General features: G+C 39.3%; 1 long non-coding RNA gene across 1 annotated transcript; it reads left to right on the plus strand.

Moving 5' to 3' along the window:
* The first annotated feature begins 5,172 nt into the window (after window positions 1-5,172).
* On the plus strand, window positions 5,173-6,331 carry LOC147622510 (uncharacterized). Its single transcript, XR_015269443.1, has 3 exons — window positions 5,173-5,393; window positions 5,491-5,584; window positions 6,132-6,331. It is a non-coding gene; the product is annotated as an uncharacterized LOC147622510 (long non-coding RNA).
* Window positions 6,332-22,687: the final 16,356 nt, after the last annotated feature.

A 22,687-nucleotide genomic window follows, 5' to 3' on the forward strand; every position in this document is an offset into this window, starting at 1 on the left:
CACAACATCCTGTCTAGAAAGTTGAGCATATTCAATTCCCATCTGCACTGTCAGTATATTGTCAAAAATGGACCTTCCACCGATGAATCCTGTCTGGCTAGCATGAATATGTTTTCTGAGGATTGGATTGAACCTCACAGCAATGGCTTTGGCCATTATTTTGTACATAATACCAAGCATGGTTATAGGTCTCCAGTGATTAAGAGTTGTGCAGAACATCTGCTTGGGGAGAAGCTTTATAATACCCTGCTTCAAACTGCTGTCCATAGACTGAGAGACCCACATTTCATTTATAAAGTCTGTAACCAGTGGAGCAAGCTTCTCCCAGAAGAACATCATGAATTCCTTTAAAATGCCATCCATACCTGGTGTTTTTTCATTGCCCAGGTGAGACAGAGCATAATGCAACTCAGATGTAGAGAATGGGGAGTCTAGTCTTGTGGCAGTGTTAGTATCCACACATGCTTCAACTGTTTGAAGCAGGGTATTAACAGCATTAGAGTGGGCAGTAGATGTCTGAGGTTTTTCATTCAGAATTTTGCCAAAGTATTGGACACAGATATCAGCAATCTGAGAGCCTGAGGTGATACATTCCCCAGAATCCATAGTCAAGCTAGCCAGGGTGGATCTTGATCTCTGTTTGTTGTTTATTTTTTTGAAAAAGTCTTTAGAAATGCAATCTGTGTCCTGTAAGGCCAACTTTCTAGACAGGAATCTTGCCTTGCTTGCAGCTTGCTTGTCAGCCTCTTGCAAAGTGTTAATGCATTGCCCCATCTGAGCCTCTTCTGCAGCTGATAGTGTTCTATAATTCCCTTGCAATCTGAGCCTGTGCAGAGTTTGTTGAGCAGAGAGAATCTGAGTTTTAGCCTTAGCAGCTATAGTTTTGCCACAAATTCTGATACATTGTTGCAGCTGCTTGCATAGTGCTTGCCACTTACAAAGATGAGACCCAGGCATGTCCAAGACAGAGTCTATACAGTTATTGACAGAGCTTTTAAACAATGAATGATGCAACAGTGAGTTATTAACCATCAAGGCCCTTTTAGAAGATAACCCCTGCATTTGTTTCTTCCAATCATAAGCATGCAAAGAAAGAGTAACAGGAAAGTGATCAGACCAGTGAGCAGCATAATCAATAACTATAGTACAGGTAGGGGGAAGCCAATCCACCCCTACAGAGTAAATTCTGTCCAATCTAACCCAGGCTTTAGAATGAGAGGAAGAATGATAGGTGAAACCTGAGTGTGGAGAGTGCAAGCTCTCCCAGATATCCAACTGGCCAAGATGAGTCACCAAGGGGTCCCAATGAGAATGTTCAGAAGGTAACATTAGGGCAGACCCTGTGACAGTATCATGCTTAGCAGAGACCATATTAAAGTCACCACAGAGTAGTCCTTGGCAAGGAGGTAGAGTACCTAGCCAATCCCACATATCACATCTGGCCTGGGAATTGGTAGGACCATAGACATTGAGGATCTCTAGAGGACCATATTCAGTAATAATGCGAATGACCAGACCTCTTCCAGAGGGATGCGCATGAAGCACTGAGGGTTTAAACTAGATATTACTATAGTAAGGGTCCCTGAAGTACCAGAGAGACTGTGACCAAACAGCAAAGTGTAGTTGTTACAATAAGATATGTTCTTTTTAGGAGCAGGTAACCCATGCTCCTGGAGACACAATACATCTATTCATAACAACTTCAATGTCTATTCTCTCAGAAGCTGCATCTTCCCCTATGTCACTATTTATTGCCTCATACACATTGACATTAGTATAACCTGAGGCAAACATGGTTTTATGTTTATTGGTAGCCCTTTTGTGGGATACTGTGGTGAAACCCTCTGCATCCATAGGACTCTTTCCTCTGTCTAGATTTTTTGCCATTCCAGATGGTCCAGGCTTGGGGGTATTTTTAGAGTGGGCTGAGACTACAAAGGGAATGTTAGGTGTCAAATGTGGGAGCTTGTTAGGGGCATTGGAGGCTTAGGGGTTAGTTGGTATTACCTTGGGTTTGCCAAAGATCTGCTCAGCTGGGACAAGGTTCTTGCTTCCTGGAAAGCTAGGGACCTGGGCTTCAGATAGAGTGGGGCTGGCTGGCTCTTGTTTCCACTGTGGAAATTTGGGACATATATATGTATGTATATATTATATAATATATATATATATATTATATATTATATATATATATATATATATATATATAATATATATGTATATATATATTATATATATATTATAATATATATGTATATATATATATACATATATATAATATATATGTATATATATATATTATATATACATATATATAATATATACATATATATATATATATATATGTATATATATATGTATATATATATTATATATATATATATATACATATATATAATATATATATATATGTATATATATATATTATATATACATATATATAATATATACATATATATATATATATATATGTATATATATATGTATATATATATTATATATATATATATATACATATATATAATATATATATATATGTATATATATATGTATATAATATATTATATATATACATATATATAATATATATAATATATACATATATATAATATATACATATATATAATATATTATATATATGTATATATATATATATATGTATATATATATGTATATATATATATATATATACATATATATATACATATATATATATATATACATATATATAATATATATATATATATATATATATAAACATGTAACATATACTTTAATATGTCACAAAAAAATATATATATAATATGCTTGAAATTTTATATAAAAGCATTAATAAAATATGTTAATTATACTCTGCTTTTGTTAAACAAATATACATACATATTAATAAACTATGAATTTATAAACTATTATGTATTTTTATAAAGTTTTTAAAATTCATTTCAATATATATATATATAAAAGAAAAAAAATAACATATGGTATTAAAAAATAACGTGGCTCTTGCCACGTGTATATGTGATCCACATGGCTAGCCACGTGGAATGCCGCGCCGCGGCATTCCACGTGGCTAGAGCCACGTGTATATGTGATCCACGTGGCAAGCCACATGGAATGCCGCGTCGCGGCATTCCAAGTGGCAAGAGCCACGTGATTTTGTTTTGTATAGACTGTGGTGCAGGCAGATGAAATCCCATCATAGGGTGCGGTGGAGGTTGCTGAAATCCCATTGTAGGCACAACATTTAAGAGGTAAAGGTCACAGGTAACCGTGACTTTTTGTCCACGTGGAATGCCACGGCGTGGCATTCCACATGGACAGAGCCCCGTGGTATGGTTGGTCCACGTGGCTGGCCACGTGGACCAACCACACCACGTGGCTCTGGCCACGTGGAATTCATGGTCCACCTAGCCAACCACGTGGACAGTCTATGAATTTTGCAAGTCACCATGTGCGCCTAAAAATAGGCGCACATCATTGTGCCTCTAAAAACACTCTATGACTTTTGCAAGTCACCATGTGCGCACATCATTGTGCCTCTAAAAACACTACGAGTATCTTTGTCCTCTCTCTCCTTGCCACGTGGCGCTAACGTCTATTATAAATATACTATAAAAATAGAAGTTACTATTTATAGTATTCTCTTAATATCTTTTTTCTCATTGAGCTTTTCTCTCTTTTAATGAAGCGTTTCTTTGTTTTTTTCACTCTGTTTCAAGCTCTCTATTTCTAACTAGTATACTCCTCTATTTCTCATAAATCCTTAATCTCTTATATCTTCTCTAGTTTTATAATGGTAAGTACAAGGGCAACAGGGCGTTCTTTAATAGCTCTAGATGTTATTAACATTCCTCTTCGAGAGGATGCTTCTGGGTCTTGCGGATCCAACTTCAATCATTGAGCCGCGAGCGATTAGAGCCTGACTTAAAAAGTTGGGCTAAAAGTCATATGCGACAGAGAGGGTTAATCGGGCCAAGTGGGTACGCATTCCAGTAGGATTTGCGGCTCAACTTATTTGGAAGGTAATTTTATTTATTTATTGAGCCTGAGCATGTGTTTATAAAATTTAAGAATTTCTTTTACTAATATGATGAAAAGTGCAACAAGGCACTTAACGAAGTGGAGAAGACATTCACACGGAGAGCATACGATTATGTAGCTATCGCCAATCCTGACAATGGAGTTCAATTTTTCAATATGTGTGTGCAACACACTGGTTGGAGCGAGAAAATTAATCGTTTTACCATCAACAAGCTAACAGAGCTGGGAAGGTGTTCTCTCCCTATAGAAGAGTAAGTTAAATCATAGTTTTTCTTTTATATGAAATAGATGTATGGTGCATAATTAACTTAATTATATAACTAAATTTTTAATGTGTTTTGTGTAGGAAATGTAGACTTGGTACTATATTGCAGGCCGGAGAAGACACATTAACCACCAGTGCTTGCCATCAAAAAGAGTATTGAGGACAGCAATGTAGCTTTTCTCAATGCCCATATCCAAATCAGTGGAGAGGGTAATAGCTTGGAGGATTACTTGGTGACATGTAGGAGGAACCATTTCGACAGTGCTTTCTTAGAGTGGAGGTCTCAAATGAAGCCAAGTGCACCATCAAAGGAGCAACCTCACTTAGATCGTACTATACGTCGAGTTTTTTATCGGTAAGAAACAACCATCTCGATCTCTTATTTTATTATTTGCAAGTTATTTGTAATATATTTTATATTATTTGCTTGTTCAATATGTAAAGGTGGTGGAATCAAGCATGTAAACGTAAGAAGGAATTAAATGATCATCCCTCAGACTCCTGGGTGACAAGTGAGCGAGAAGAGACTCGCGTTTATACCACTAAGCAAATAGAGGTGCTCATTGATACACCCACATGATATGACTGTCCTTGGTGGATAGATTATCCTAAAGGAAAATACCCATCAGATGAGGAACACTTATGGATGCGTAAGACCTCCAATTTATGTTAATTATTTATTTTGTCTCCAATTTTTTTTTAATATAAAGATTGAAAAGTTAATTGTATGTGAGTGTAGAGGTGAAAGGAAAAGGTAAGGGAAAGGGAAAGGAAAAAGAACAAGTAACACAATCAAGTGAGCCTGAGGTAAATATTCCTCAAAGTGTAAATAAGGAGAAACAAAAGAAAGGAAAAAGAGGGACCTCTTCGACACCAGAACCAACTAAGAAGTCAAAGAAAAAGAGGAGACAAAAAGAGGATACTGAGGATGAGGAGGAAGACGAGGTATAGGAGGAGAGCGATGGAGAGTCTCAACATGGTGAGGCTCCACTTTATGAGTCTGAAAACAACCAGGCTAGACCCTCAATGCATCAACCACCACAAGAGAGGAACAACATTGAGCGAGAGATTCTAAATGCATATACCACAGGTAACTTTGTATGATATTATTATTTCTATTTTAGCTAGAACATTAGTTTTGTTGTCAATAGATATTTTGATTCACTTATGGCATCTTTTGTGTGTAGATACAACTCAAAATGTGCGACCAATGCATTTACCAATAATGTGCGACGTAATGGAGTTGTGTGATCAATTATATATTCGTAAATCTCAACACAGGTAAAAATTCAACAATTATTTACATAGCTAATGACTATCTATACATAATTATTTAATATATCAATTTATATGCAGATGTTTTTTAAAGATGAGACAATTTTTTGGAGGCCTTGATAGGCTAGGTGAGGTGGATGCACCCACAACACTAGGAGGTGCCCAATTAGCATGGGTTGACTTTCCAATAGGCATTGCACTATCATCCCAAAGTCCACTCATACCTTCTTGGAATGAGTTGTCTCAAAATCATGTAGAGGGTGCACTACAGCTAGTGGAAGAGTTTTTGTTACCTGGTGGTACATTTGTGACCTCACAACGAGGTGAGGATCTTCCCATGGTGTCCAATATGGTAAATTGCGTTGGTTTGATTTTGAAGCGTGTGTTCTACCTTCAAATCCACACCGAGTATTGGAGATTTGAAGAAGACTCAAATCCTGAGCTTATAAGTATCTGTATTAATATTAATATTAATATGTTAATATGACTTAACATATTCAAATCTTAACATATTAATATGACTTAACATATATGTTATTTCTGTATTTTTTAGGTTGATGTGTTGACAATTGCGATCTTTAATTTCACTGCATGAGCACGTGGACGTCGTCCTATATACAATAGATGTGTTGGAGATAGTGCATCTGATCGAGGACGCTTTCATCATGATTCTCCTGTTTTGTGGAAACATTAGTTGTGATGAGAGACACACTCCATCTTACACTTGGTTATGACGGAAAGCCTATTCGTGGAGTTGCAGAACGACAAGCTACATTTATGAGGTAATGCATTTTGATGAAATATGTTTAAAATTCATCCATATAATTTTGGTCCTTCAATATGTTATGATGAAATATATATATGGATTCTCAGCCCATGTGAGAGAAGTTTGTTGTATATCCCATGACAGTTTTTTTTCTTGACTTGAAGTGAATATAGCATCTTATTTTGATCATCTTATTTTGACAAACTTTGTGTTAGAAGCATGATTTTAAAGTTTAATGAATGTGCTTGTTTAAGTTTGAAGATACTTACTCTAGCAAATAGTATTGATGTACCGTCTTGATTACTTTTTTTAATAGATGCTTTGTACAAACTTAGTACGAAAAGTGAATTTAAAAGTGTTTCTTTAATAGTTTCATAGAGATATGAAGTGCTATATAAGGAGGCAATTTGTAAAACGTAAACCCATTGTCTATCTCCCTCTCTCTATCACAAATCCAATAGTCCTGATGTCGATCCCCTTCTCCCTATTCATCTCCCCTCTTCCTCCTAATCTTGGATTAAGTCTTAGCTAAACCATGAGGCCATGTGAAAATCTTCATCTCCTCCCTCTCATCTTGAAGGCATAGGAATTCATTTGAATCATGTGTTGGTCCAATGGATGCTCCCATCAACAAATTGGTTTTGATGAATTGTGGGTGGAAATGATTACAATGCCATCAAACAAAGTAGATTTATGACATTGTAGTCATTTTCATCCGCAATCCATATAAAAACCATATGATGTTCAACTTACAAAAGTTCAAAAGAGAGAGACGGTAATGTGGAGATAAGAGAAAGAGCATTGTATTATGCACATACATATCTTAAACATATAAATAACATAATATGATTTATTACTAGAGATAGAGTATTGATGAGAGGAGAGAGAAAAAATGCTTGCCAAATTATCAAAAAGCGCTCGCTAGAAATAGCTCGCCGAATAAATGCGTTATGTGAAGAGTTTGAAGAGCATCCCATTTATTCCTTTCACGATTGCAAAAGAGGTGCCTTAGTGGCAGCATGGTCTGGTGACTCAACCATGTTAAAGTCCCCACACACAATACCTTCTAAGGAGGGTATTTGAGTAAGATAGTCCCATAATTCCCCCCGAGGGACAGCGAAGTTAGGTCCATACACGTTGCATATATTAAGTAAGCCAAATTCAGAGGTAATCTGTATGCCAAGCACCCAACCGTGTTAGACATTTACATTAATAATGTCCGGTCTAGGCCTAATTGCCTCGGACTAAATTAATGTAAATGTCTAACATTTACATTAATTTAGTCCGAGGCAATTAGGCCTAGACCGGACATTAACATTTACATTAATTTAGTCCGAGGCAATTAGGCCTAGACCGGACATTATTAATGTAAATGTCTAACAAACCGGATGCATGATTGTACAGAAGGGTAGGGCAGAGATGGTCTTCGAGATGGTCTGTAACAATCGTGAGAGTACCAGAGTACTGGTTGGGGTTGCCTCCATAAAAAGGGTGTATCGATTACAATGCTGGGCATACCAGCAAGAGAATGCATTTTATGTTCTTGAGCACAAAATATATCAATATCATTGACGTGAATCCATTTCCACAGAGCTTTAAGCTTGTCAGGGTTGTTCAGACCCTGTACATTATTAGTTGTGAGCTTCATGAGATAGGGAGGGGGGTGTTGGGTACTGTCTCTTCTGTACCTTCTCCCATCACTACCTCCAGTGTGCCATCTTGAGGGCTCCTTGAGGGTTTATTTCCTTTGTCTGATACCCTTGAGGGTCTACTTTTTCTTCCTGGTTCCCTGCATGATGTAGAGCATCATATATATTGAAGCTAGAATAACCAGAAGAGAAATTCCTAGCTTTGGGTCGGGGGAGGCCTCGCTTATTAGTGACCATGGTAAAACCATCAGAGTCAATTGGCCTCTTGTCTTTGTCTGCCTGTGTGGCTACCAGAGGTGGTGGGTGGCTTGAAGGTTTATGTCCATACTTGTTGGGAGAGGGAGATCCCCTTGCTGTCACACCACTGTATGAAGGTCGAGGATTAAATGGGGGGGGACTAGAGGGCTTGGAGGATTCATTTGAAGAGGCATTATTAGGAACAGGGATTGGGGTCCTGGTCCTACCAAAGACTTGTTCTGCTGGAACTGTGATTTTGCTACCAGGATAAGATGGGATCAGGGGGGTTTTAGCATCAGAAAGAGTTGGACAATTTTTGGTGAAGTGGCCCAAATTGCCACAGTGGTAGCATGCTCCACTGAGAGAACCCCACTTGAGGTAGGTCACAATTCTACCCACCCCTAGATTAATTTCCGGGAATTTCTCCCCTGCAGTCCATAGAATATAGATTCTGTTCCTATTGGGTGAATTTATTGATGGGGGGAAGAGCACCTTGCCAAGAGAGGATCCCAATTCTTTAATATTCCCCCACAAGAATGCTGGGAGGTCAATTAATTCTACCCAAACAGGGCACCTAGTTAGAAGCTCTACTTTGATCAATCTAACAGGCTGCCAGGGGAGAACATGGACCACCTGAGCATTCAACAATACAGTAGGAGTAGATAGAAACTTATACCTATCCTCCACCACATAAAATAGAATTTTATATAACCCATTCCCTGCATAAAATATTTTGTCTATAGCATAATATTCAAAGCCTGCATCTATGGCCATTGCTATGTCAGAAATGATGGGAAGTTTCCCAGAGAAGTATAGCACTAACCCCCTACGACGAAAGATATTCATGTGGTTCCATGCTATTTGTGGAGCAATGTTAACTACCTTATCTCCTTTAACATCAGGGTCTACAGTAAAGGCGTCAGATAAAACAGATTTCAAATCCTCCTCGTCATAGGGAACCAGCTTCAGTTCCTCTGGGCCTTTCACAAGAGGAGATTCATCCTCATGTTCTAGTATCTTAAATGCATGAGGTAGCTGAGCAAAGAGCTCCGTTTTTTCCTTCATACTAGCCTCTATGGCAGACAGGGAGTCATACCCTAAACCGGCGGAATGTGCACATCCCCAAACAGAAGACGAAGCCATAGAGTAAGATAGTGAAGGACCTGATTAGAATATAAGAGATAGTCGAGGAAGAGCTTCGAGGACGACGGGCGCTGTGTCTGCTTCTTCGACGAACATCTCTCTCTCTCTCTCCTCTCTCTCTCTCTCTCTCTCTCTCTCTCTCTCTCTCTTTGCGATTTCTTACGTAATTGCGATGGGCTTCCTTACAGACAAGAGACTCAAGACCAACAAAAAAGCTTCAACCCCCCTGATACTATGAGGATTCCCTCTAGTTTTAAGCACTTTTCTAGTTCCCTTCTAAAAGTGATTTCCAGAGATGCAAACATCAAGGATTCTTTTGCTAGAAAAACCCTTCAATATCTCATAAGTTGTCGCAAACCAGTTGGTAGCATAATTGAATTCCCCGTAATCGTTATTGGATTCACGTGAAAATTCATTGTCGCCTATGATTCTCATTCTGAAAACTTGCACATGTTTTTTTGTGTCCAACTACTAATTGACATCACGAGTTAGTTGATCATGAGCCGAAGAATGTTATCGTAAGCTTGCATCCATAAGCCTTCTAGTCTCCTTCAATGCTCTTTCTTTCTTTCTCTCCACTTTTGATTCTCTTCCTCCTCACCCTATTCTGACTTTGTTCCTCTCACTCTCTCTCTCTTCTTGCCCAACCAAACCGCAGGCCATCGTGATCGTTTACCTTGTTTTCTTAATAAAGAACAATGTTTTATCACACTTGGAGTGGATGTTTTGAGTTTTCTTATCACACCTAGAGTGGATGTTTTGAGTTTTTTTTCCTTATTCTTAGGCAAAAGCATCATCAATTTTGAAGGGCTTTAAAGATTGTATGACATTCATTATTTTTTATGCACTACACTCTCTCTCTCTCTCTCTCTCTCTCTCTATATATATATATATATATATATATATATATATATATATAAACAAACTTTTTAACTATCTAATTGCTTAGATTAGAACTATTAAACTAACTAGCTAGTAACTAATTATTAACTATCTAATACTATTAATCTAACAAAGTATTAAATACCTATTAAATTTAACTTTTGATTTATCTAACAATTCACAATGTCCTTTAGTTTCTTTTCTTTCATTTATTTAACAAGGCAGGCCATCTTAAATTTTTAACTAGTTTTTAATAATGATGCTTTGCATATATTTATGGTTTGATTTTTTTTCTCTTTTTCAATTTAGAAAAAAGGATAAATTTTTAAATTGAGTCATCTACTCTCCCACATACACACTTCTCTCTGCCGCTCACTCTCAGACCTACTGCTTGACCATCTTCAAGTGCTCTTAAAATGTTGATTACCTCGTGTAATTAAGTTCTCTCTCTCTGTCTGTCTCTTACACACACACACTCTCTCTCTTTCTCAAGTATCAATCAACATGAGCAGCACCATAAACATTCTTAGTGAGGAAGATGAGAGCATCATAGCCAGCTTTGAAGAGATGGCTAAGAATGCAGGTCAAGTGCAGGAGGCTCTCTTGAAAGCGATCTTGGAGACCAATGCAAGATGCGAGTATCTGTACCACACATGCGGGCTCCATGGAAGCACGGACACTCCTTCTTTCAAGCAATGTGTGCCTCTCATCACTCACTCCAACATCTTACCTTACATACAAAGAATCATGGATGGTGATCTGTTGCCCGTCCTCACTGCCACCCCTTTTCTTGCAATGTCTCGCAGGTACTCGACATGAACCTATTGTTTTTGGTCTGTGTGTGTGTATCATGCTTGTACCTATTAATGCACCTTGTACATATTTGCAAACACATCCAGAGACCCGTATGTATGTATGTATGTATGTATATTTTGAATGTACTTTTGTATGCGTTTATGTCTTGCAGGTCCTCAACATGTGTGTGAGTATCAAACAACAATCTTTGTACATGTGTAACAACCGAAGGCACGTCTGGTCTTGTAACTTGTAAGTTTGGTCCTGGTAGTCTTGAACTTGTTGCAATGGGGTTCATCATCATGTCCATTACTGAATTGTTATAGTCATGTTAAATGTGCTCGCATTCAGGAGGTGCACATTTTAAGCGTCGTATGGAAGTGTATGGTGGTTACGAAGGTTTTTGTTAAAGATCTTCCTGGTTGAGCATGGATTTGAGAGCTACAAGTGAAAATGTGAAGGAAATGGCACATGCAAGAAAAATTAGGCTTAGTGGACGAACAAAAATATGATATGATAGAAGGAGGTGGCTAGTAGATGAGCTAAACACTCATTTTCTATTAAAAATGGTTTCTATTTCATGTTATGTAATGGACGGTGCTCAGATTTTGTTTGGAAATGTCCTTTACATCCAGACATTTAAGGATGCAGTGCACATAGGGTAAAGGGGCCATTAAAAGGGTGGGTTGGTGTGGTAGCACTAGCTGGCCATGCGTTTCAAGTTTACTGTATGCACATGTATTTACCATGCATTTCCCACATTTTTATGGTCTTCTCTGATGTGTGGTGCCTCTCTCACACCAAAAACTTCACAAAATCACTGCAATGGCTTGCCAATACAAGGGTAAGGAAAGTCCCCAAAAAGTTCTGATGTATTGATGCAATTACTCTTTAGGTATATGCAGCTCGGGGACGAGCAATGGCCAAACAAATTTTGTTCCTTTTGTTGATTCAATGGTACGAGTATGTGCTTATGCCAGAAAACTTTCAAATGCCTACCGAAACCGGTAAGGAGTTGTTGGAATTAGGCTTTAACCTTATTATAAGGTTATTTAAATATAATGTTAAATTAGAACGGGCAGACCCGAACAGGTGTTGTTGCCCTCTCTCCCTCTTGTATATAAACACATGTGCACACACAAATGAATACAATCACATACAATTGCACATTGATCTAAATCTTCACAGACTCTCTCTCTCTCTCTCTCTCTCTCTCTCTCTCTCTCTCTCTTCGTGTCATCTCTCTCTAATCTCTATCTCATGTGTCTCGTCAACATTAATCTACAATTAATCAAGTATTAATCAATATAATTAGCACACTATCAATTTCAACATTGTATCTCAACAACCTTCCTCGTAGTGTGCTAAGCCCATGACCTTCCGCTTGCTTTTGTCTGCTCATCTTCAGCGCCAATGTAGGCAACAAACAGAAATCCTTTTTTTTTTGTAAGGTTTAATAAACCTTACAAAGCACAAGGCCTCGTTCCCGCACGATGAGAATCAACAAACTTGGACCAAGATAAGGATCCCTTTCCACACGACACCAACGATCATATTCTTCATCGAACAACATATAGAGAAGTTTTTCTTCCTTTCATCCTTTATCTTTCCTTAATACATATTGAAATTTCTTTCCATCTTTCACATTTTAATAAAACACAAAAACTCATTTTACCTTACTTGGAACTGCCACCCTTAAGGCTATCCAAGGCGTCGAAACTGTCGCTAGAGTCTAGAATCTCTCACATAGTCTCTCTCTTCAGTCTTTGCCATATGTTCTCTCTCTCTCTCTCTCTCTCTCTCTCTCTCTCTCTCTTTTTCTTCTCCCTTTTTTTGGTGAAAACAGGGTTGTATTCATTCATACTGTAATCCATAGGCTGCAAAATGCTTGGCCTATGAAAAGTACAAGGGGTGGAAAGAGCTGAGGCACGAGGTTGATAGAACGGAGGCCCAAGGCTACAAGCTAAGATAGAAACATATACATATGAGGCATAAAGCCAAAAGCCCAGGGAAAAGTCCCTCATGATGAGTGTATCTACGAAGAAAATCCAACGATTAAACTCCACAAACCGCACAAATGAACCAATTGTTGCCATTGATGTTGAAAGTGGGGCAAGTTAAGCTACCCAATCCGATACTGTCAGGACAACATCACCCAAGGAACAACAAGAAGCCCAAAGTGAACTCTGAGAAGAAGAAACCGCTGGAGTCAGAGTTGAATCAGGTTAAGAGGAACAACCTCTCCATCAATGACTATGCTTTAAAGATTTGGGCCTTTCTTGTGGTAGTAGGTGCACTCTATATCACGAAGAGAGTTGGGTGTTGGAGATTGAAGTCCTATGAGATGAGGAAGGGCTACAACGATTAAATGATGTAGAAGCACGATAGTTTATGTTTGTTAGATGGTCTATTCTATATAATTTTGTGGATAGACTTGTGGATGCCATGATGTTATGTGTGAATAATGTGCCTTACGAAGGATAGCCTTAAAGTGATGTCCATGTAAGCCTTCTTAATTCATATTCTAATCTTGATCCAGGCTCTGTGTGCCTATGTACACCATGATCTCTTTGTGGACCTTCTTGTTTCGACTGCTCATCAATCCCATCTAATGCGTATCATGTCGTCGATGTATCCCTCTATTGCTCGTCATCTACTTGTAGTTCCACTTCCTCCTCATCCACCACATTATCTATCTAGTCGATCGTTAGTTCTCTAATTACTTGGTTGCTCCTCACAAGAGCAAGGTCCAATGGATCAATATCATCACATAAGGGTCGAAATAGAGCCTCAAACCGCTCCACTGAGAATATACACCATTTTTGAATGTGATCGTTCAAAATTCTCCGTAGACGTGCTTTCTGGTATTTGCAATGTGTACACGGGCACATCACTTTCTTATCTAGATTTTCTATTTTTGCCCACAAACGAGAATTTGCTTGTGAAAGTACGGGAGTGGAGGGTACTATATGTACTTAAGAGTCTGTCAATGGCAAACACTTCAAAATCAAATTCAAATGAAGCTCCTAGATTACAATTTTTTAAAAAAACCAAGCATCAGTATTTTCGTCGGTATTTGCATCGATGTAGCAGTATACCGATGTAGATACCGACCCGAATACCGACATGGATACTGACCCTGTGAAATTTTAACTCAATTCTGGTTCACTTTTCGGGTTCTCTGTGAGAGACCAAGAAAAACACACACACAAGGTATTTCCTATTGCCTCCACTCTCTTCTTGCCATGTATGTGTGTGTGTGTGGGTATGTGCGTGTGTGTGTGGATTTTTGTGTGTGTGTGTGGGTTTTTATATGTGTGTGTGTATATATATGTGTGTGCACGTCTCAATCCGTCGATTAATTATGTTTTTTGCAGGGATTGTGAGCCCAATCTACCTCCCCTACTCTTAATCAAGGTAAACCCTAAAATGCCCATTCTTTTATTGCTCAAAAATCTACGTTTCATTATGTTTCTTAATTCGTAATAGGTTGCTTGTTTTGTGTGTTTTTGCAAATCTACTTCAAGTCCAAACGATAAGCGCCATAACCTTAAGCTTTGCATTTGATTTCATATTTTCTTTTGCTTAAATTAGGAATGTAGGCACGCAATGATGTAATGACATGTATGCATGTGTGTGTGTAGAATGGATTCCAATGAACAAATGCCTAATTACACTCCCAATCGCTCCCTTTATCCCACACCACAAAAAATGAGTCCACAATAATTTCTCACATTTGTAAAAGCCACACTTGAGCAACAACATTGGATGCGCCAATATTGGGAGACGGGCGCTACTAATACACCACTCGGTGGCACTGGCACAAACCACCACCCAAAATACTCCAAGTAGGCCACCAAAGAATCCCTACGTCTAGCTGTTTCACTACACATAAACGCACTGGTGGTGGCAGTGGTTGATGCGGTGATAGTGAGGGTACGGATGCATCCACACCTCCACGTGAGCGTCCCCCGTTTAGTAGCGAACCAAACACTCCTTTGTCTAATCGTAGATCTTGTCGCTACGACAGCTCTCCCCTCTCCTACCCTGAGCTACGTATACGCCAATACACATTTAGGAATGGCGTGTTGGTAGATAATGAGGTTAGCAAAGACCTCAAGAGCTGCATTCGTGAGCTTTGCCATGTCATATTTTGTGGGTCCATATGACATATTTTGGGTTGCTTACCAGTGTGAGATTTTGCAATACAAGTATGGTCATCTCATATTTTGAATTGCTCGCTAGTCTGAGATTTTGTAATACATAATGCAAAAACAAGCTCATGGTAATCTCAAATTTTGTAAACGCATTTTTTGTTTGGTCATCTTTTGACCTTGTTAATGAAAACACTAATTTTTGTGCACAAATCGCAAGTGTTTCTTCACCCTGTTAACTTATGTTCTCATGTTTATTGCCTTTGTGAATGTAATGATTCAATTCCTTGATGCAATAAGGACATGTTTGCATTTAACGTGATATTTTGTCTAGTCCATTGTATTTTTGTCTAAATCTCGTGAAAAGAGTACATATGAGTGAGTACTCTAAACATATGGAAAAATGGTGTATCCAACTGCAAATCTACAACTGGATGCACCATTTTGCCACAAATTTTTTTTACCTGCTAGCATCGGTATGTACGTCAGTATCTGCGTCGGTACATGGCCCTGCTTATACCGACGCAGATACTGTATCTCTGGTACTGACGCTGATAGCGACGTGCATACCGACATCGAGGGATTTCCTATGTGTATTCTAAACCGTCGGTAAATGTGCTGATATGCGATTGACGTGTAGTAGTGTTTGCTCAGAATGAATCATGGACATGATTCATATGGGTCTTCTTTCCCTAGAGAGAGAAAGGGTCTAGACCAATAGAAAGAGAGCTACTGTAACGGAACTTTCAGTTTTTTCATTTTTTCATTTTTTCATATATTCTTTGTATGAATATAATATTCATATAGAAATGAGAATTTCACTTTAAAATACTTAAAAACGGGCATATAAAAGCGTTATTTTCACTATATAGTACGAATTCTATTGTCAGCTCATTCAAGACAAAAGGAGTGATTGAAAGCAAGACGGTTGAAAGCTCATTTAATATTAGTACTTTTCCTCTCTAAAATGTTAAATATTTCTCATTGAAGCTCCCGCCTTGTTTTCCCTCGCACGTATCATTCAATGAATGGCTTTCCCTCTAGAAATTTGCTCCTTTGCATTTTGTTAGTAACGTGGTTATCTTCATCCATTTTCTACCTTCTGCTGTTTAGGTAGGCTCTGCTCTTGCATTTCTACTTGCTTCCATGTCAACCACACGTCCTAGGCGTCCCTCTAGTCATACTAATGCTATTACAGTATACAATAGCTTTGATATGGATACTCTTCTTTGGTTTCCTACAACCATCCATATTGGTAGTTGGGTTATGTTACAGAAAAGGAAGAGGAATAGGGATTCAAATGAGTTTATGACACTTACAAAGGTAGAGTTAAAGATTTCAAGCGCCCTGAAACAGGAACTAGTATCAAAGAAGTACTGATAGAACATGCCTATATGCACTCAAAACTGCGTACTCAAAACTGCGTTTGGAATACTGGCCCATCGGCTTCCCAGCTCATAGACCAAACTGTAAGTCATTGTGCCTTCAAATGTTTATGTTGGTATATTATGCTTAAGTTTTTTATACTCACATTGTTTTTGTTTTTATCTGTGTAGATATATATCCATCAAACCTGGTAGACTAGCAACCGATTACTAGTGTGGTGGGAACATTTGAGGCCTTCCATGGTTTTATTGGTGAGAGAATATACAAAGGCAGAGCAGGGAAGCCTTTGGCTGAAAGGGGAGTTTTCTTTTATGATACATTTTACAAGGCACCTCAAAATCCTAGAGGGTATGGAACTTTGGAGCCCTATGAATTGCCTTCTCTTACAGGTCCAGAATGGCCAACACCTAGCTCTGAAACAAGGGAGTGTTTTGGATTGAAGATATACCAAGATGTGCAAAGATGTATGAGGATAAATGTAGCGTCGTCTGGTTAGAATTACTTTTTTCATGCCCTTACATGTTTTTTTAGACCTCTTTTACAATGAGCAGATTAGACAAACATTTTCAATGTTTATCTGCAAATCTGAGACATGCTTGGACTTCTTAGATCAAAACTGGGATCTTAAGGAATTACATGGGGTTACTTGCAAAGTTGCACGTAATTCTATACTCTGTAAACACATGATTGGTACTCAAAATTTTATTCTGGCCTTTCATTATATGAGATGGCATTCTGTGAATGGAAATGTTGTAGCTATTGATCAGGATTTGCAGTATGACATCCGGAATCCATTGATGTTGTTAGAGGTATGGTGGCAACAAGAGATCATGACAGTACTTAACGTAAGGTCAAACATTTCCCTTAGGCAAGTAAGAACAGACTTGACAAATGAGGACCACAAAGATTTGTTTGATAACTATGTGTTCAAGTGCAACAACATTAAGGTAATTCAATCACATACACTCTCTTTAACTTCAACGTTGAAGCAATATAACTATTCTGACAGTGTATCTTTCAAATGTACACAGGTGCCACGTAGAAAAGAAAAGACCATTTTATGTAAAGACATTCATACAAAGCTAATGATCATCCCAAGCTGAAGATACAAAAGTGATGCTAAGCTTTTTTACCAGGGATTCTTTACATGAATCTTCTATATTTATGCTCTACTAGCAATTACAATCCGAGTTCCAAAACTTTCTACCAAAATTTTGTACTCTCAAAATTCTGCAATACCAATTTCAGTAATTTTTGCAATGTCTGTCTTTACATGCAATAAGTTGATTTATACATCATTGTTGAGAAGGCTCCACTGTTTGCTCTTCTGGCTCCACTGGCTCCACTGTTTGCTCCTGCGCTTCTCTCTCATCTGGCTGCTCTTCGTCGGACTCTAAATTAACTGGGTCTATATCTCGGGGGGTGCACTATATGGAAGCCCCTCCTACGACGTGCGTTCAAGGGGTATTTAAAAAACCCCTTATCTGTGAATTTTGAGCTAATAAAACTACCCCTTTTTCTTTATAGACTTACGGGTTTTTTTCCAAAGTACAATTAAAATACCCCTCTTGTAATTGTATTTCTATAAATTTACCCAATATTTTGGATTAAAAAAACCCCACCTGATGATCGCACGTGGTAGACTTACATTTTTTGAGGTGCACCCCCCGAGGTCTATATGCACGTATTCTCTCTGCTCTGTCATCGCGGGATACCATCGTGGCGGGGCCCTTGGTGGTGGTCATGGTGAAGGGGGCACAAAGGCAAGTGGAACATCAGGTTGCCGATTCTCAATACAATTGATAAGTGACTCTACTGCTGTGGCCCTAAACAAGCGTAAATCCGTATCCGTATAATCTGCCAGATGTCTATACTGTACAAACAATATATATTATTAGAGAGTGTTAAACTTAATTAAGATAATCGAATCCCTGAGTATGAACGCTTACAGTTTCATTTTCAATTCTTAAGATTTTGTTTACAAGCATCACTGCATTGTAGCATACTCTCCATCCACAACTATGTCCATCATCTTGCTTGGCCACTCTACAACAAATCATTCTGGTTCCGTCTAAGAAGCTGTCTTGAGTTATAGCCTCGAGACCACTTAGCATCTTTCTGATTGATCTGCGAGCAACAATTGTTATCAGAGTCTCTCTCTCTCTCTCTCTCTCTCTCTCTCTCTCTCTCTCTCTCTCTCTATGACTGTGGTCTGAGTGGGACTGACTGCCTGACATTGCCATGAAAACCATGGCCGGAATTTGCTAAATAACACTTTCTTTCTAACAGATCATATATAGCCAAGCTCCAATGGGACCTACAAAATTAAAATATCACCTATAGAGGTTAAAAACTTTGTAAGTAACTTGATACCACTCAGATAAAAACTAAAGCAGCATATATGATCCTTACCCTTCATGGTAAGCCAGCACTATTAACCTTGCGGTATGAAAATCTACATCCTGAAACCAGCTTAGCACATCCAAATAGGAGGTTTGATTCGAAGTTAGAACGGCCGATAGTAGAGAATCCAGTATAAAGACTTTACTTTGTTCTAACCATGGAAGATTTGAAATCCCAAGGCTACAAACGATTTGATACAATTATTATAAGTATGAAATATAGCTACTTCCCTAAACCATAAGACAAATTGGGCATACCTTAAGACAGCCAACATGACCCTATCAGTAACCTCTTAGTCAACTTTACTGAGGATTTTGGTCTCCTTTGCATTAAACTGGAAAAATTGGTTGTTGCCTCGCACAGGTAGGCTCACGTGAAAGGATGGGCCGAGATACCTCAAAGCGGCTCTATTAGCATAATGCAACACTTCAAACATATCCTCCTTGCTGGCATCTTCTTGAATCTCTCTTTCAATAGCACTGCTTTTCTCTTTCTGTGCATTGAGTCGTGTGTCTCGGCAATGTGGACCACTTGCTTCAGCCCTGCTTTTCATTATGGGCGGGATTTCCTAAATGTTCTTCATCTTTAAGTCTGCTAGAGGTACAGGCTCTAGTGTCCTATCATACCTATACCTTACAAGCCGTAGGGCCTGCATGTCCTTTGGCATGACTGTAACCCTATGTGTATGAGCAGTCAACACATAGGTATCTTGGAAAAACTCTACCATCCAGTCCTCGGCTGCTTCCTGAAGGCAACCAATTGCGGAAGGCTGCCATCGAAAAAAAATCCCATTACGCTCACAGATTGTTCTGACTACGCGCTGGTGGAAGGGTAGCCTGGGAATTGTACTTTGCCGGTGCCTCATAACCCTACGAATCTCTCGGAGAACACTCCTATGTTGTTCATACCTCTCGTTCCTCATAGTACGCATGGTGTTGATATTCTTCCCTGGCTGTAACTGGGAAACAAACTGTGGACCTTTCGATGAAACCCTCGCTATCCTCTTTGTGCGTGCCATCTACAACAAGACACTTTTACTTAGAATTTTTAATATATTCGTGACTATATTACAACAGGAGAACTTTCCGCTACATATTGATTACAACGCGAGAACGGCGTCTTTTGTTTGACAACAATGCCCCTCTCGCATTATACCAAACATATCCACTACAATGCGAGGGGGGGGGGGGCCTTCCTCGATGCACTAGTACCCTGGTCGCGTTGTTGTGAACATATTCACTACAACGCGAGGAGGGGGTCTTCTCCGAAATAGGGACACCCTCCTCCCGTTGTAGTGAACATATCCACTACAGCGTGAGGAGGGCGTCTTCTTCAAAACAGGAACACCCTCCTCACGTTGTAGTGAATATATCAACTACAACGCGAGGAGGGCGTCTTCTTCAAAACAGGAACACCCTCCTCACGTTGTAGTGAACATACCCAATACAACGCGTGGAAGGCGTCTTTTTCGAAACAGGAACACCCTCCTCGCGTTGTAGTGAACATATCCACGACAACGCGAGTGCGGGATCTTTTTGTTGCCATATAACCTCCACGCGTTGTAGTGAACATGTTCACCACAACGCAAGGTAGGGGTCTTCTTTTCAAATTGAATGGCCTTCTCGCATTGTGGTGAACATATTCACCACAACGCGGGAAGGGAATCTCGACGATATGAAACATGTCCCACTCGCGTTGTGGTGAACATTTTTCGAACAACGCGAGAAGGGGGTCTCATCATTGAGATAGACTGGTTACTCACGTTGTAGTGAGCAACTCGTCGCTTGGGGACGTTAAAACAACAAGTAAGATATATGGACGTTCTAGAACTTACATTGCGAGGGTAAGGAGGAGCCACACACCAAATAGTAGAAAAAAGAATGTAAACGTCCTGTATTTATAAGTATAGGCGTACGCCTGCATGAGTCTGATGTCAGCGTACGTGTCATCATGAGTCTGACTCATGTAACCGTAGATACGAATTGTACGTGTCATCATGACACATCATTCTCAAGATCGGTGACATCAGCGTTCGTAGATTTTCAATGATTTCACGAATCAGAAGTTGACACGTGTCCACGGAATCTTCGTTACTAAATAAAGGCGATTTCGAGACTTTTTTTCGTACTTTTTTTCGAGCGCCTCCCACGCCTTCGAGTGTCCACTTCTCGCATATCAGCGTCTTCTCCTTCCCGTCTTCTCCGTCCCGTAGTGGTAATATCGCCCTACAATACTATATTTTCAGGTATTCCACGTTGCTTCTAGATTTTGCTATTAAAACGCTTTTTGATGTACACGCGCGCACGAGCATAGTCCGAACGTTTAATGTACTGAACATGTTCAGCACAACGTGAGGAGGGGGTTTTGCTTACGAACACCGATGCTCTCCTCGCGTTGTAGTGAGCATATCCAGCAGAATGCGAGGAGGGGCCTTCCCGCGCAGACCGGTGCTCCCCGCGCGTTGTACCAAACATAGTCAACACAACGCGAGGAGGGCTGGTTTTTGCGAACAAAGATATCCTGCCCGTGTTGTGCTGAACATATTCAGCACAACACGATGAGGGGGTTTCTCGCGCAGACCGGTGCCCTCCTTGCGTTGTACTGAACATATTCAGCACAACGCGAGGAGGGGATTACTCGCGCAGACTGGTGCTCTCCTCGTGTTGTACTAAACATATTTAGCACAACGCAAGGAGGGGGTGTTCTTGTGAACACGGATGCTCTCCTCGCGTTGTAGTGAGTTATTTGAAATGTGCTAAAAAAAGTAATGATTTGTATATTAATTGTAACTAATGCCTATGGCAGCTACTAGATGGCTTCTTTCGAGATTGAGGAGGAAGTGCTAGATGAAGTTGTAGAGACACCCCAAGAGCAGTTATTTGATTTCTTGTACAAAGCAGGTCAGCATCATTGTCATCCGCAGATAGCACGCATGTTCTCGTGTGAAGTCTCAATGGAGCAGCTTATTTTGTCTAGTCGCGCATAAATTCATGACAAAGAGCAGCAATATTCTACGATCACTGGTAATGGTGGATTTCTTATTAATGAAGAAAAATATGTGCACACCAATGACATAGTTCCGTCAGGTCCCTTACGTAAAAGGCTGAATAGGGACATTGCAAAGGTGCCAACGGACAGAAGATATTTGATAGAAAATCCCCCATCCACAAAGTAAAATGTCGATTGGTCAATTATCATTATGGTTTTATATGCTACTTGCATGTGCTGCTGGAGGATGCCCGTGATGCAGTTGAAGCAGCTGAGGAGTTAACAGAGGAGGCGATAGCGGCTGAAGATGATGGAGACATAGTTGAGCAGATAGACTTAGCTGCAGAGAGAGAACTCAGTAACTAGTTAGATATGGATGCTCTGAGGAAGAAGAACATTGAAGTGTCAGCGGATGAAGAGTATGCACTAACCGAAGAGTCCAAGAAAGTTCCAACTTCCATCCTCCCCATATTTCCAATTGGTGAAAGTCAATATGTTTTACTGACACATATTCAGACCTTATTCAACATCAGGGAGGACTACTGTCTTGCTATAATAGCGCAGAACCTTGAAGAGGATGATGATTTTCTCGATAAAGAGATGGATAAATATATGTTGTTGGATTCCAATGTTAAGGACAGTGAGTTTTACACTCCTGCCAAAACATTAGAGTTAATTTATAGAGATGCCCTTCAGTATCAAAAGC

This window comes from Cibotium barometz, chromosome 28, assembly GCF_041138505.1.
Source record: "Cibotium barometz isolate CiBa-2024 chromosome 28, ASM4113850v1, whole genome shotgun sequence".
Taxonomy (NCBI): domain Eukaryota; kingdom Viridiplantae; phylum Streptophyta; class Polypodiopsida; order Cyatheales; family Cibotiaceae; genus Cibotium; species Cibotium barometz.